The 12,853-nt window shown below is 40.2% G+C and overlaps 1 protein-coding gene across 23 annotated transcripts in view; it reads left to right on the top strand.

Annotated features, from left to right (window-relative positions):
- Positions 1–12,853, top strand: part of EIF4G3 (eukaryotic translation initiation factor 4 gamma 3) — a 343,178-nt gene that overhangs the window by 204,961 nt on the left and 125,364 nt on the right. The gene's annotated exons all lie outside the window — the stretch shown is intronic.

Here is a 12,853-nt window from a genome sequence, read left to right as displayed (position 1 = left end):
TTCAGTGGTGTATTATGTTTTAGTGCAGCCTGCAAAAGAGTTACTGCATTGTCTAAAAATGCAAATGAAATTTCAAATATACAAAATGCCTCCAAGGTATACGTCATGTGGTATACATGTGTTTCTTGTTTTTATTTTTTTTTGTCTTGTTCATACGAATCACTTCCTCACTGGCAACTTTTGCTGCTTTGGAGCTGGAAACCAACTAAAACTAGCATGGCTTGTAGTCCGTAATCCTGTCTTCTCATCCATCCTCAATTTAAAAATAGCTATCAAGACGTCAGAGGTTTATGACTAGTTCTGAAAAATAAGAGTGTCTTCTTTTTTTTTTTTTACAGAGACAGAGTCAGAGAGAGGGATAGACAGGAACGGAGAGAGATGAGAAGCATCAATCATTAGTTTTTTGTTGCGACACCTTAGTTGTCCATTGATTGCTTTCTCATATGTGCCTTGACTGTGGGGCTACAGCAAACTGAGTAACCCCTTGCTCGAGCCAGCGACCTTGGGTTCAAGCTGGTGAGCTTTTTGCTCAAACCAGATGAGCCTGCACTCAAGTTGGTGACCTCGGTGTCTCGAACCTGGGTCTTCCGCATCCCAGTCCAACGCTCTATCCACTGTGCCACCGCCCGGTCAGGCGAGGAGAGAGTGCCTTCTTTGATTGGCATGCAGATAAGTTTAATGCTTTTCTCTTTTTTCTTTTAAATTTTTTTATTTTGTCCTTTGTCATTATTATCAATAATTTCAAAGTACTATATTCTTCCCAGTTCAAAAAAATATTTTTTTAATATACCATCATCTAGGATCATAGGAGCTAATCATTGGGTTTTTATAATTTTAATTAAAAGTTATCTGAGGCTTATTAACTACTCAAATGTTAGTAGCACATAAGAATATGGCTCTAACCAGTCAGCCTAACCCATCTTCTGCATCATTAGTATGTGCTGTATAATTGGCTCTCTGTATACCTGTCAGGTTAAGTTTCACAGTTTGATAAATGAGTGCTCCCCAGCAGTTCATCTAGATAGGAGGTTTTAGTCACCAGCATCCTCAGTATTTATTGTCTGTTTTGAACTCTGATTGGGAAGCTACAAGTCAAAACCTTCTGCCTGCTTTTAAGAGGTGACTTTCCCATCCAGCTCAGTTTTTGAGGCTGTTTCCTCATGAATGTCTATGGAAGGTTTCTGGCTACTTGGAATGGTAGACCATCTAGTTCAATACAGTAAACCAGGGCAGAAAATCAAACAATGCAGGGCAGTCAAGATGGAGAAATTTATCATAAATATTTGTAAATGGCCCATTTCTTCAACAGACTGGCCGTCACTGGCATCAGTATTCATAGTGCCATCACTATCTTAGGAACATTCTTCCTTGGTAAGGTGATGACTTGCAGGTTTTTTTGTCAGTCACTCTTTGAAAAAACTGTTAGTTTTGGTGTGGCTACAAGTTATGGTCCCCCAAAGAACTCATCTTTTGGAGAACAGTGATTTGTTTGGCACTCCGTTATTTTCATGTACCCACCTGTGAATGTCATTCAACAACTAGTGATGCGGTAGTTCCAAAAATAGGGAAAGCTAGTGAGGATAGATTTTAAAGAAACAACAATTAACAAAAAGAAAAATAAAGCAATTATAAGGAATATGAGTCAAAGATACAAACCGCAATTCAGAACTGAAATAAGTGTAAAGCAAAACAGTACCAAAGTTATACTTCTGCTCATCCTGAACAGTCATTCTTCTTATAAGCAGTTTTTCACTTAGATGGCCTGATATTGTGAGGCAGTGCTCAGGGACAAATGGACAGACAGATTTGGGGGTCAAGTACTTATCCTATGGTACATTTTTTAGTTCTGCAAAATAGTCTTGGAATTGGTAATGTAAGTCACTAGAACCTTAGTGAATCTGTAGATTCCTCATTGTAAACCAGAGGATAGCTAGAACAGAAAAAAATGGTCTTTTCCTTGATTCAAGATAAGGTAGTTTAGTGATGTCAGAAAGTAAAGTGTCTTGGCATTTTTCTATTGTCATGATTTTTTAACCTATAAATGTGTTGTAAAAGAACATCTGTAAAGAAGTTCTAGCCCTGGCTTGTGGCTCAGTGGTAGAGCATAGGCCTGGTGTGTGGATGTCCCCAGTTTAATTCCCAATCAGGGCACATAGGAGAAGCGACTGTTTGCTTTTCTACCTCTCCCTCCCCCCTACTCACCTCCCTCCCTCCCACAGCCATGGTTCGATTGGTTCAAGTACATTGGCCCCAGGCACTGAGGATGGCTCTGTGGAGCCTCTACCTCAGGTGCTAAAAATAGCTCGGTTGCAAGCATGGCCTCAGATGGGCAGAGCATCAGTCACAGACAGGGGTTGCCAGGTGGATCCCAGGCAGGGCTCATGCGGGAATCAGTCTTTCTATCTCCCCTCTCTCACTTGGAAAAGAAGGGGAAAAAAAGTTGTCATTTCCCTCTTACACTGTTCAAAATCCAAAGGAAATGAACCACAAGAACCCATGCAACTCTAACATTTTTTAAAATTATAAAGCTACCAGAAACATTTCTGACCCTCTCATTTCTATACAAATATTTTTAATGTTATTGTCACAAACGTTAACAATGAAATTTAAATTATCATTCTTGTAGATAGACCCACTTGAAGTTGTCATATTCTTAATGACTATAGTCTTACTTGCACTTACTCATTCGCTGTACCTTATTTACTTGGAGAGGTTATTAAGTCATAACCACTTGGTTTAGATATCAGTCTTTTGTTGCTAATTTTGAGGAAAGTTCTTACTGTCTCACCTGAGGATGAAACACTTTAAAGCTGACTTCAGAAACTATTTGCTTTTCACAGGTGTGATGAATAAAAATCCCCAGTTGTTGGTACAGAGACTCTTGTCTAAGGCAGTAATTAAAGTTAGGCGTTAGGGGTTTGGCCTCTCCTTTTCCTCTGGAAAACACTTCCTTGCAGCTATTCTCAGTTCTCTTCCTGACTGGAGCAAAATGCAGGCATTTTGGATGCTTGGATATTAAAAGAGCAAGCCTATAAAGTGAGAATTGTGTGTGTGTTTATCTTATGTGTACTCTGAGAAGCCTCAGAACTAGGCCAGACCTTTGATTGTTTAAGTCATACAGTTACTGCAATAATTATGATTTCTTAAAGTCCTAGGAATTTGTATTTTGATTTCTGTTTATATTAGGCAGGGATGAAAAGAGAGTTTCTGAACTATGGAAAAATAATCACCACTCATTATCCAGAAATTCATTTTGTACAATTTCCTGAATGCATATATTATGTAACATGAACTATTCCACTTTTTAAAATACCAATTTTTCTTTTTTTATCTATTTTATCTGTTTGGTGTAAAACTATTAAACCTCTTTCTGCCCTTTCTGTTTTATCTTCTGGCTCTTGTTCATGGTGCATTGTTTCTTTGTATATCTCATAAACTTGTTTTATGAACTCATCTTCAGCTAAATTATCCTGGGTGTAGATTGAGGGCACGTCCTTTCAAAGCAGGTTTGTGTTTACTTTATTTATTACGTGTCTTGAAACTTAATCTGAGTTTGATGTCCCAAATCTCCTTTTATACCCTAAACAAAGTGTGAAGATATGCCCCCGTACATGCTATTTTTCAGAATGACAGCAGTCCGTCTCTACCTTGCTGATACCAAATGTCCTTCCTTGGCATTATTCTGTGTGGGTTCACTAGTTGATTTTGTTTTATTTTATTATTTTAGCTGCCTTTCTACTGAGGCTGTCATTCTGTTAGGCGTCTCAGAGATTTCTGTGAGAATCTCAATTTCAGATCTTCACTTTGCAGGGATTCATGATCTCATCTCTCACAAGGATGTTAAAGTGTAAACTCCTTGGTTATAGGGACTGACACAGCCGCCTACGTGCCCAGTAGTTTATGGAGTGAATGTAGCAATAGTAGCAACTGCTCTTGTTTATGTGGCTTCCAGGAGTTTCCCTGTAGTCTTGTAAGCTCAGCTAAGGTTAGGGATGGTTTCCAGATTCTATAGGTTGCAAGATTCTCATTTACTTCTCGAGTGGAGATATGAGTGTGTTTTGCATGATATTAATAAACTAGTGATCCATGTAGCCAGTCAAATTAGTGTGCTCTCTTTTGGTTTTTGGTTTTTTGTTTTACTTGAGTATAAAAGGAGTATACTTTAACTTAGGAAAAAGATGCTTTAATTTACAGCCCTTGATTTATTCTTACCAGTGAGAATACTGAAAGTACTTTAAAAGGAATAAAATAGAGGTGAGCATAAAACCAGAGAAATAAGCCTGACCTGTGGATAAAGCATTAATCTGGTACACTGAGGTTGCTGGTTCGAAGCCCCGGGCTTGCCCAGTCAAGGCCATAGGAGAAGCAACTGAGTTGATACTTCCTGCTCCTCCCCCACTCCCACCATTTTCTCTCTCTCACCTCTCTCTAAAATCATTAAATAAAATCTTAAAAAAGTAAAAGTCTTTCAGTTTGGGTAGACTAACCGGAAAAAGATTCATTTATTTTGCCTTGACTCAACTTACACCTTCTGAGAAGTATTTGAAATATTTCTGGAAGATTAACTTGTTGGGGCCAAAAACAGGTCACAATGGTTTGAGTGTCCTGCAGGCATAATCTGCCCTCTAATGTATGTCCTTATAATTTAATTTAATTTATATTCATCTAGAGAAATACATTCTTGAACCTTTAGAGCAGAACTTCTACAATATTTCTGGTTCCATGTCCTCTATCAAAACCAGCAGAACAATCCTTCAAGCAAAGACTCTTCAGTTCCCTTTTTCAGAGGCTTGAGTCTGAGTGATCCTTAGGGATAAGTAAATTAAAGTTACTGCTTTGCCTCACTTTACTTGTAAAAATATTTTCAACAAAGCTGCCTTAAAAGTACATTTCTGCCATGTCATTCCTTTCTTGTTGCCTTCCACAATGAAGTCTTAAGAATTCTCTCAAGAATACTGGTGCTGGGTCAAATTCTATCTTTCATATGCTGCAAAATGAGCCCAGACACCTGAAGGTTGAGCTTACTAACTGGCTCAGCTGCCAAGCCTTCTGGCAACCACCTTGCACAGTTCCTTCTTGCCTTTTCGTATGATATATACTTACTCACTGTTACCGAGTTCATTCCTTTGCAACATGAGCCCCGAAGTTTCATTCATTGGATATTAATTAACTCAGACATGAATATCTCCATGAATAGACATAGATTCTTTGTTCAGAATTTTGCCCTCTTCTCCCCAGACTTAGTAATTAATCTACCTCCAAATGAAACCATTGTACTTACCTGCTTCCAGACAAGGTAATCCAGACAGTTCAGGGGAAATGCTGTTCTTTGAGGCAAAAGTGAATTCTTTTCAAGAAAACCTAGTCTTGCTAAAAGCTTTTCCTTTCTCCAATATCCATATTAACTTTGCATACAGTAGTCTGGAGGACTGTTTTCAATTGCTGTATTAATAGTGCTCAGTAATTTAGTTACAATCATAATAAAGTCATCTTACTTTGTTTACAAAGCCTTTTCTCACATATCTCAAGCATTAATTTTATGATTTAAGCAGTTATTCCTGGGATATAATTATTCCTATTTTGCTGATTAAAAAAATATGCCATGGAGTGGTAATTCAGGTTTGCAGGGTCACAGGAAGAATTACAACTCAGCCTTTATACTTCACATTTGTTATTCTTTCCGACACGCTTCCCACATTGCTGTAAGCTCTTTTAACATTTTCAGGATTTAGGGATTGTACATTCCTGCATCTGACCAGGTTCAGAGGCAGATGTGGAAGCCCACCTGTTTCTACCACAAATAATGAATGAGGGTCTGGGCACTGTCATTGTACTGGTCTCTTGAGATTTATCAACGAGAAATCCCAAAATCCCTGCAGTAGTTGTATCTTAGAAAGTTTTTTAAGTGCTTTAAAAATAAATCAAGCAGGGAAAGAAATATTGGAGGTGGCAGCAGGTTGTAGTGTTTAAATAACATGATCAGAGGTGTAGGCCTCAACAGGAGATGAGATTTGAGCAGAAATGGAAGAGGATGTTTATCTGAGCTACACTTACCAAAATCTGTAATTTTTTTTTCATCCCTTTTTCCTTTTGAAAAGTGGTGCTATACCCCATATTCTCTGTTCTTAAATTCCAGTAGGCAGAGCACTACTGAACAAGATTATACCACTAGGAATGCAGTGTCCTCTATAAATTCACACTCCCCCTCAGTCATTTCTTTTATGACCTTCCTATTGTAAAATCTTGTACTCAGCCCACCCTTTTCACCCTCAGCAGGTGGCACTGTATCATTCTTTGTTAAGAAAATTGAGTACTGCCTGACCAGGCAGTGGTGCAGTGGATAGAGTATCAACCTGGGAGGCTGAGGACCCAGGTTCAAAACCTTAAGGTTGCTGGCTTGAGTGCAGGCTTATCCTGCTTGAGTGTGGGTTCACTAGCTTGACGATGGGGTCACCAGTTTGAGCCCAAATGTCACTTGCTTGAAGCCCAAAGTCACTGGCTTGAGCCCAAGGTTGCTGGCTTGAGCAAGGGGTCACTGGCTCAGCTAGAGCCCCCTGGTCAAGGCACATATGAGAAAGCAATCAATGAATAAAGTGTTGCAATGATGAGTTGATGCTTCTCATCTCTCTCCCTTCCTGTCTGTCTGTCTCTCTCTCTCTTAAATTTTTTTTTTTTTTTTTAGTGTACTGCCTTGGCTGAATGGCTCCATTGGTTAGAATATCGTCCTGAAGCACAGAGGTCGCTGGTTTAATCCCTGGTCAGGCACATACAGGCACAAATCAATGATCTTTCTCCCTGCCTCTTTCTCTAAAATCAATACACAAAAAATTTTTTGAAAAATATGTATTAGGAAGAAAGAAAGGAAGAAAGAAAGGAAGGAAGGAAGGAAGGAAGGAAGGAAGGAAGGAAGGAAGGAAGGAAGGAAGGAAGGAAGGAAGGAAGGAGGGAGGGAGGGAGGGAGGGAGGGAGGGAGGGAGGGAGGGAGGGAGGGAGGGAAGGAGGGAAGGAGGGAAGGAGGGAAGGAGGGAAGGAGGGAAGGAGGGAAGGAGGGAAGGAGGGAGGGAGGAAAGAAGGAAGGAAATTGAGTGTCCTGAGAATGCCTTTTTCAACCTTCTGCCCAAACTACAAGCCTGTCTATCCAAGCTTCCGTCAGTGTCTGTTAGTTGTCCTTTGCAGTCTCTTACATGCACTGCCTCTCCACATACTTGTCATTGTGAGTATGCTAAACTCGCTCCTCCTCTCCTCATGCTGACTTCTCAAGAAGGGTCTATCATTCCTGCTTCTACTGTTTACTGTTCAATTAATAGAGTCTGATTTGTTCCTCGCATGCTAGTTGAACTTCCCTCTGCAGGATTGCAATGGACATATGCTTATCAGGTTTTTTTTATTGCATTTAACACTATTGATTGCTCTCTTTTTCTTTTTTAGTTAAAACTATTGAGTATAATTTACATGCAATAAAATTTATGCTTTTAGCATTCGCTTCTGTGAATTTTGACAGACATAAAGTCATGTAATCACCACTACAGTCAAAATATAAACATTTCATCACTCAAAATATATTCCCTCATATTTGGGTCATGTTCTAATTCTGTTATTATTGAACACATTCTTCATGCGTGATTTCATCTACTCTAATGGTAGGTGGCTCCCAATGGTATTTGCTAATGACTTTTAAATTTTTATCTTCATCTGAATTTCTCTCTGAGCTGTCTTCTGTTACCAAGTGCCTGCCAAATATTTCCACTTGAAATCCCAAGTCACTTCAGACTAAATATGTCCAATACCAACTAATCATCTTTTTTTTTCCAAAACCTGTTCCTTTATCTCACTTAGTGGCACTGGTTTTAATTAAGCTAAAATCCTAAACCCACTGTTAATGGGAGTTCTCCTTTGAGTTACTTTTCTCTCACTGTAGTCATTTAACAAGGTTCTCTGATTTTATATGATGTGGTTATAGAATTTGTCCCCACCTCTTTTTTTCTTCTCCCACTGCCTTAGATGTGCACTGCTATGTAGATGCCTCTCACTTCCCTGGCTCCAGTTTTGTATCCCTTCAAATTCATTCTCTACCAAGCAGTCATCTCTTTAAAATATAGATCTGGCCTTATCACTCCTTATTCATGTCTCTGCTTAAACCCTTCAGGGTAATGGGTGGCTGAGGACATTCAACTTCAAGATAAAACTGTCAAATTCTCACTTTTTACTACAAGACCTTGTATTTATTAACAGCAGCAGTCTTCTATGCACAGAGTATATGGGCTTAGAATCTGAATGTAACTTTTGACATATTGGGTTAATCTAAACACTAGCAGTAAAGTGTAGTTTAAGGCAATAGTCTAAGACACTCCTCAGTCTTAACCTGTCCTTTTATCTGTATCTGTGACCTCAGGCAAGTTTCTTAACCTCTCAGAGTCGGTATTCACATCCAGAAAATGAAGAGTATTTACTTCATAAAGTTGTAGTGAAGGTGAAATGTGATATGTAAAGCCTTTAGCACAAAGTGTGACACATACTAGCCATTCTATAAATGTTAAATACTATGAATACTTTTATTTTCAGCTAATATTAAGGGCTCACGTATTTCCTTTGAACTGTACTAATATTACAGAGAATAAATGGGTATCATGATCTCTGTCATTAGAAATTTATGTTCCAAAGAAGAGAAGCTCAAGAAGATGACACCATCTGAAAAGTTCTTAATTAAATCCTGCATATAAAATGATAGAAAATCCGGCCCTGGCAACTTGGCTAAGTGGTAGAGCGTCGGCCTGGCGTGCAGAAGTCCCGGGTTCGATTCCTGGCCAGGGCACACAGGAGAAGCGCCCATTTGCTTCTCCACCCCTCCCCCTCTCCTTCCTCTCTGTCTCTCTCTTCCCCTCCCGCAGCCGAGGCTCCATTGGAGCAAAAAGTTGGCCCGGGCGCTGGGGATAGCTCCATGGCCTCTGCCTCAGGCGCTAGAGTGGCTCTGGTCTCAACAGAGCGAGGCCCCGGATAGGCAGAGCATCGCCCCCTGGTGGGCTTGCCGGGTGGATCCCGGTTGGGCGCATGTGGGAGTCTGTCTGACTGACTCCCCGTTTCCAGAAAAATACAAAAAAATAAAGGAATCGAGTACTGATACATATTACAACTACAAGGTTCATAGGTGAACCTTGAAAACATTATGCTAAGTGAAAAAGTCACAAAAGACCACATATAGTATAATTCTGTTTAAATGAAATGTTCCAAATAGGCAAATTCTTAGTGAAAGAAAGTATTATACATTACAGGCGGTCCTTGGGTTCGAAACAGTGCTGTTCCTACGACACTGACATAACCCGAATTTTGGTGTAGGTTGAAACACACCCTAGTGGAACACTTGCACTTTTTTTTTTTTTTGTATTTTTCTGAAGCTAGAAACGGGGAGGCAGTCAGACAGACTCCCGCATGCGCCCAACCGGGATCCACCCGGCATGCCCACCAGGGGGCGATGCTCTGCCCATCTTGGAGTGTCGCTCAGTTGCATCCAGAGCCATTCTAGCACCTGAGGCAGAGGCCACAGAGCCATCCTCAGCACCCAGGCCAACTTTGCTCCAATGGAGCTTGGCTGCAGGAGGGGAAGAGAGAGACAGAGAGGAAGGAGATGGGGAGGGGTGGAAAAGCAGATGAGTGCTTCCCCTGTGTGCCCTGGCCAGGAATCGAACCTGGGACTCCTGCACGCCAGGCCGATGCTGTACCACTGAGCCAACTGGCCAGGGCACTTGTGCTTTTAACAGCCAAAAATGGTGTAGGTAAGCATACCGGGTGATGCCAACTCCCTCACTCATATGCCACGTTGCTGTGTATACTTCCACTGCATGCGACCAAACTAGTTTGCCCACATAAGCCATAAATATGACGCTGTCAGTGTTACCAAAACACTCACATCTCAATTTTTTAAATTTTAATGGGAGTGAGTGTCATAAACTGAAAATGTCATATGTCAAGACTGTCGTAACTCAAGTACCCCCTATAAGAGTTACCTGATGGATATGAGGTTTCTTTTGGGAGTGATGAAAATGTTTTAAAGTTAAAAAGTGGCAATGTTTGCACAGTCCTGCATATGATATAAACCATTGAATTGTATACTTTAAAAATGTGAATTTTGCCTGACCTGTGGTGGCGCAGTGGATAAAGTGTCGACCTGGAAATGCTGAGGTCGCCAGTTCGAAACCCTGGGCTTGCCTGGTCAAGGCACATATGGAAGTTGATGCTTCCAGCTCCTCCTCCCTTCTCTCTCTCTGTCTCTCCTCTCTCTCCCTCTCTGTCTCTCTCTCTCCTCTCTAAAAATGAATAAATAAAATAAAATAAAAATAAAAATAAAAAAAATGTGAATTTTATAGTATGTGAATTATATCTCAATATTATTTTAACAATATGAATAGGACTGTGAGTGGTTGTGCTACCAGAGGCATCAGCACAAGAATTTCTTGCTGAAAACCCTGGAGATAGAAATGAAACAAATTAGGGAGGTTATAGATTAGAAATTTTAGGAAATGGGTTTCAACAAAAACACTTTAACATTATCAAGCATAGCCTGACCTGTGGTGGCGCAGTGGATAAAGCGTCAACCTGGAAACGCTGAGGTTGCCGGTTCAAAATCCTGGGCTTGCCTGCTCAAGGCACATACGGGAGTTGATGCTTCCTGCTCCTCCCCCTTCTCTCTCTCTCCTCTCTATAATGAATAAATAAAATCTTAAAAAAACAAAACAAAACAAAAAAAACAGTATCAAGCATAGAAGAATGTTGGGATACAACCAAAAACCAAATTATCTTTAAGGCATTTTATGTTTGATGTATATATTATTTTTATTCTATCTTATTTTACCATTGCATCTCACCCAAGTTTGAGAGAGTATTCTTGGCTGGGTAGTGAATGCAGCACTATAGTAACCATTCTAGAGACATGTTTGATGTCACAGATACAGAGCGCCCCACTGGGCTGGGAAAGCAGGGTTGTTGTTTGTGGTTGAAATACATTAGGGGTCTGTTTTAGAAGTAATGTTTCTGCATTTCCTTTCTAACTTAGTTCTTTTGCCTCAGTTGAACCACCATCTTTAAGACCTCTTACAACTTCTACCCAGAACCCTTCCAGGCCTTTCTTGTCCTTTCAGCTATCCATCCTATTCGTTTATCCATTTATTTGTTCAACCTCCTTTCTTTTCCAGCCCATTCCTGAGACTCATGTTATTACCTCAGCGACTGTAATTCTCTTTACTTGGGGACTTCTCTTGAAAAATTTTTTCAGCACAGATTTTTAAAGAAAAGGTTTCCAGAGAAAATAATTGTTTCTGGATGTATTTGTTCAAGAGTTATAAACAGTTGTTTCAAAGCTGTAAGATCCAGGCTCTCAGGTTATTAAGGCCCTCTGTTAGTCATTGTTGCCTTCTAGGTTCACTTTTTCTTTCTCATTCCTCCACACCTATTTGATATGTGCTAATTCTCACACTGCTGCCTTGCTGCTATCTTCTCAACCTAGACCGTGTTAAAGAACCTGCTCAAAATTTAATTTTTTCAGTGTGACTGTATCTTCACAAGATTTTCCATTCTGATAATTCCTTTGTTCTTAACATTTAAATATATCAATTTAGAATACTAATAGGTTTTTTAAAATTTATTTTAAATTTGCCTGTCTGGGTGGTGGTGCAGTGGATAAAGCATTGAACTGGGACACAGAGGACCCAGGTTGGAAACCTCGAGGTCCAGCTTGAGCGTGGGCTTACTAGCTTGAGCACAGGGTCGCTGGCTTGAGTGTGGGATCATAGACATGACCCCAAGGTCGCTGGCTTGAGCCCAAGGTCTCTGGCTTGAGCAAGGGGTCAGTCACTCTGCTGCAACCCCCCGGTCAAGGCACATATATGAAAGCAGTCAACAAACAACTAAGGAGACTAAGGGGCCACAATGAAGAATTGATGGTTCTCATCTCTCTCCCTTACTGTCTGTCTGTCCCTATCTGTCCCTGTCTGTCTCTGTCACCAAAAAAATAAAAATAAAATTTATTTATTGATTTGAGAGAGGAAGGGAGAGAGAGACAGAGAGTAACATTGATCTGTTTCTGTATGTGCCCTGACCGGGAATCAAACCAGCAACCTCTTTGCTTTGGGAGGACGCTCCAACCAACTGAGTAATCCAGCCAGGCTACTGGTAGGGTTTAATCAATATTGATGTGTGTGTGTGTGTGTGTGTGTAATCTCTCCAGCTCTTTCATGCCTTTTTCAAGATGAGTAAATCTGATTGTTTATATTCCCCATAGAGCTTTTATTAAGCATTTGTGTATTCATTTTAGTAAATGAATAGGTTTTTGCTTTGTTGGTTTGTTATTGTGTTTTTTGGAGGGTGGGGGATGACTGAGAAATCAGGTGTATTTAAAATAAAGCCATACCACCTGATCAGTGGTGGTACAGTGAATAGAGTGTAGAGCTGGATCACTGAATTCCCAGGTTCAAAACCCCAAGGTCACTGACTTGAACATGGTCTCATCCAGCTTGACCAAAGGGTCACTGCTTTGGCTTCAGCCCATCCTCACCCCCAATCAATGCATATATGAGAAGCAATCAGTGAACAACTGAAGTACCACAACTATGAGTTGATGCTTATCATCTCTCTCCCTTCCAGTCTTTCTCTTTCACCCTCTCTCTATCTCAAATAGATAGATAGATAGATAGATAAATAAATAAATAAATGAATGAATAAATAAATAAATAAATGCTGTTAGGAAAAAAAAATTTTTTTCACTAAGTGAGAAGCAGGGTCATTGCTCTGTTGCTCAGCAACCTAGCTATTATAGTGCCTGAGGTGAGGCCATGGAGCCATTCTCAGTGCCCAGAACCAACTT

The sequence above is a fragment of the Saccopteryx leptura genome, chromosome 3, assembly GCF_036850995.1.
Source record: "Saccopteryx leptura isolate mSacLep1 chromosome 3, mSacLep1_pri_phased_curated, whole genome shotgun sequence".
Lineage (NCBI taxonomy): Eukaryota > Metazoa > Chordata > Mammalia > Chiroptera > Emballonuridae > Saccopteryx > Saccopteryx leptura.
The sequence above is the reverse complement of the archived record's forward strand: the minus strand, read 5'-3'. Positions and strand labels throughout refer to the sequence as shown.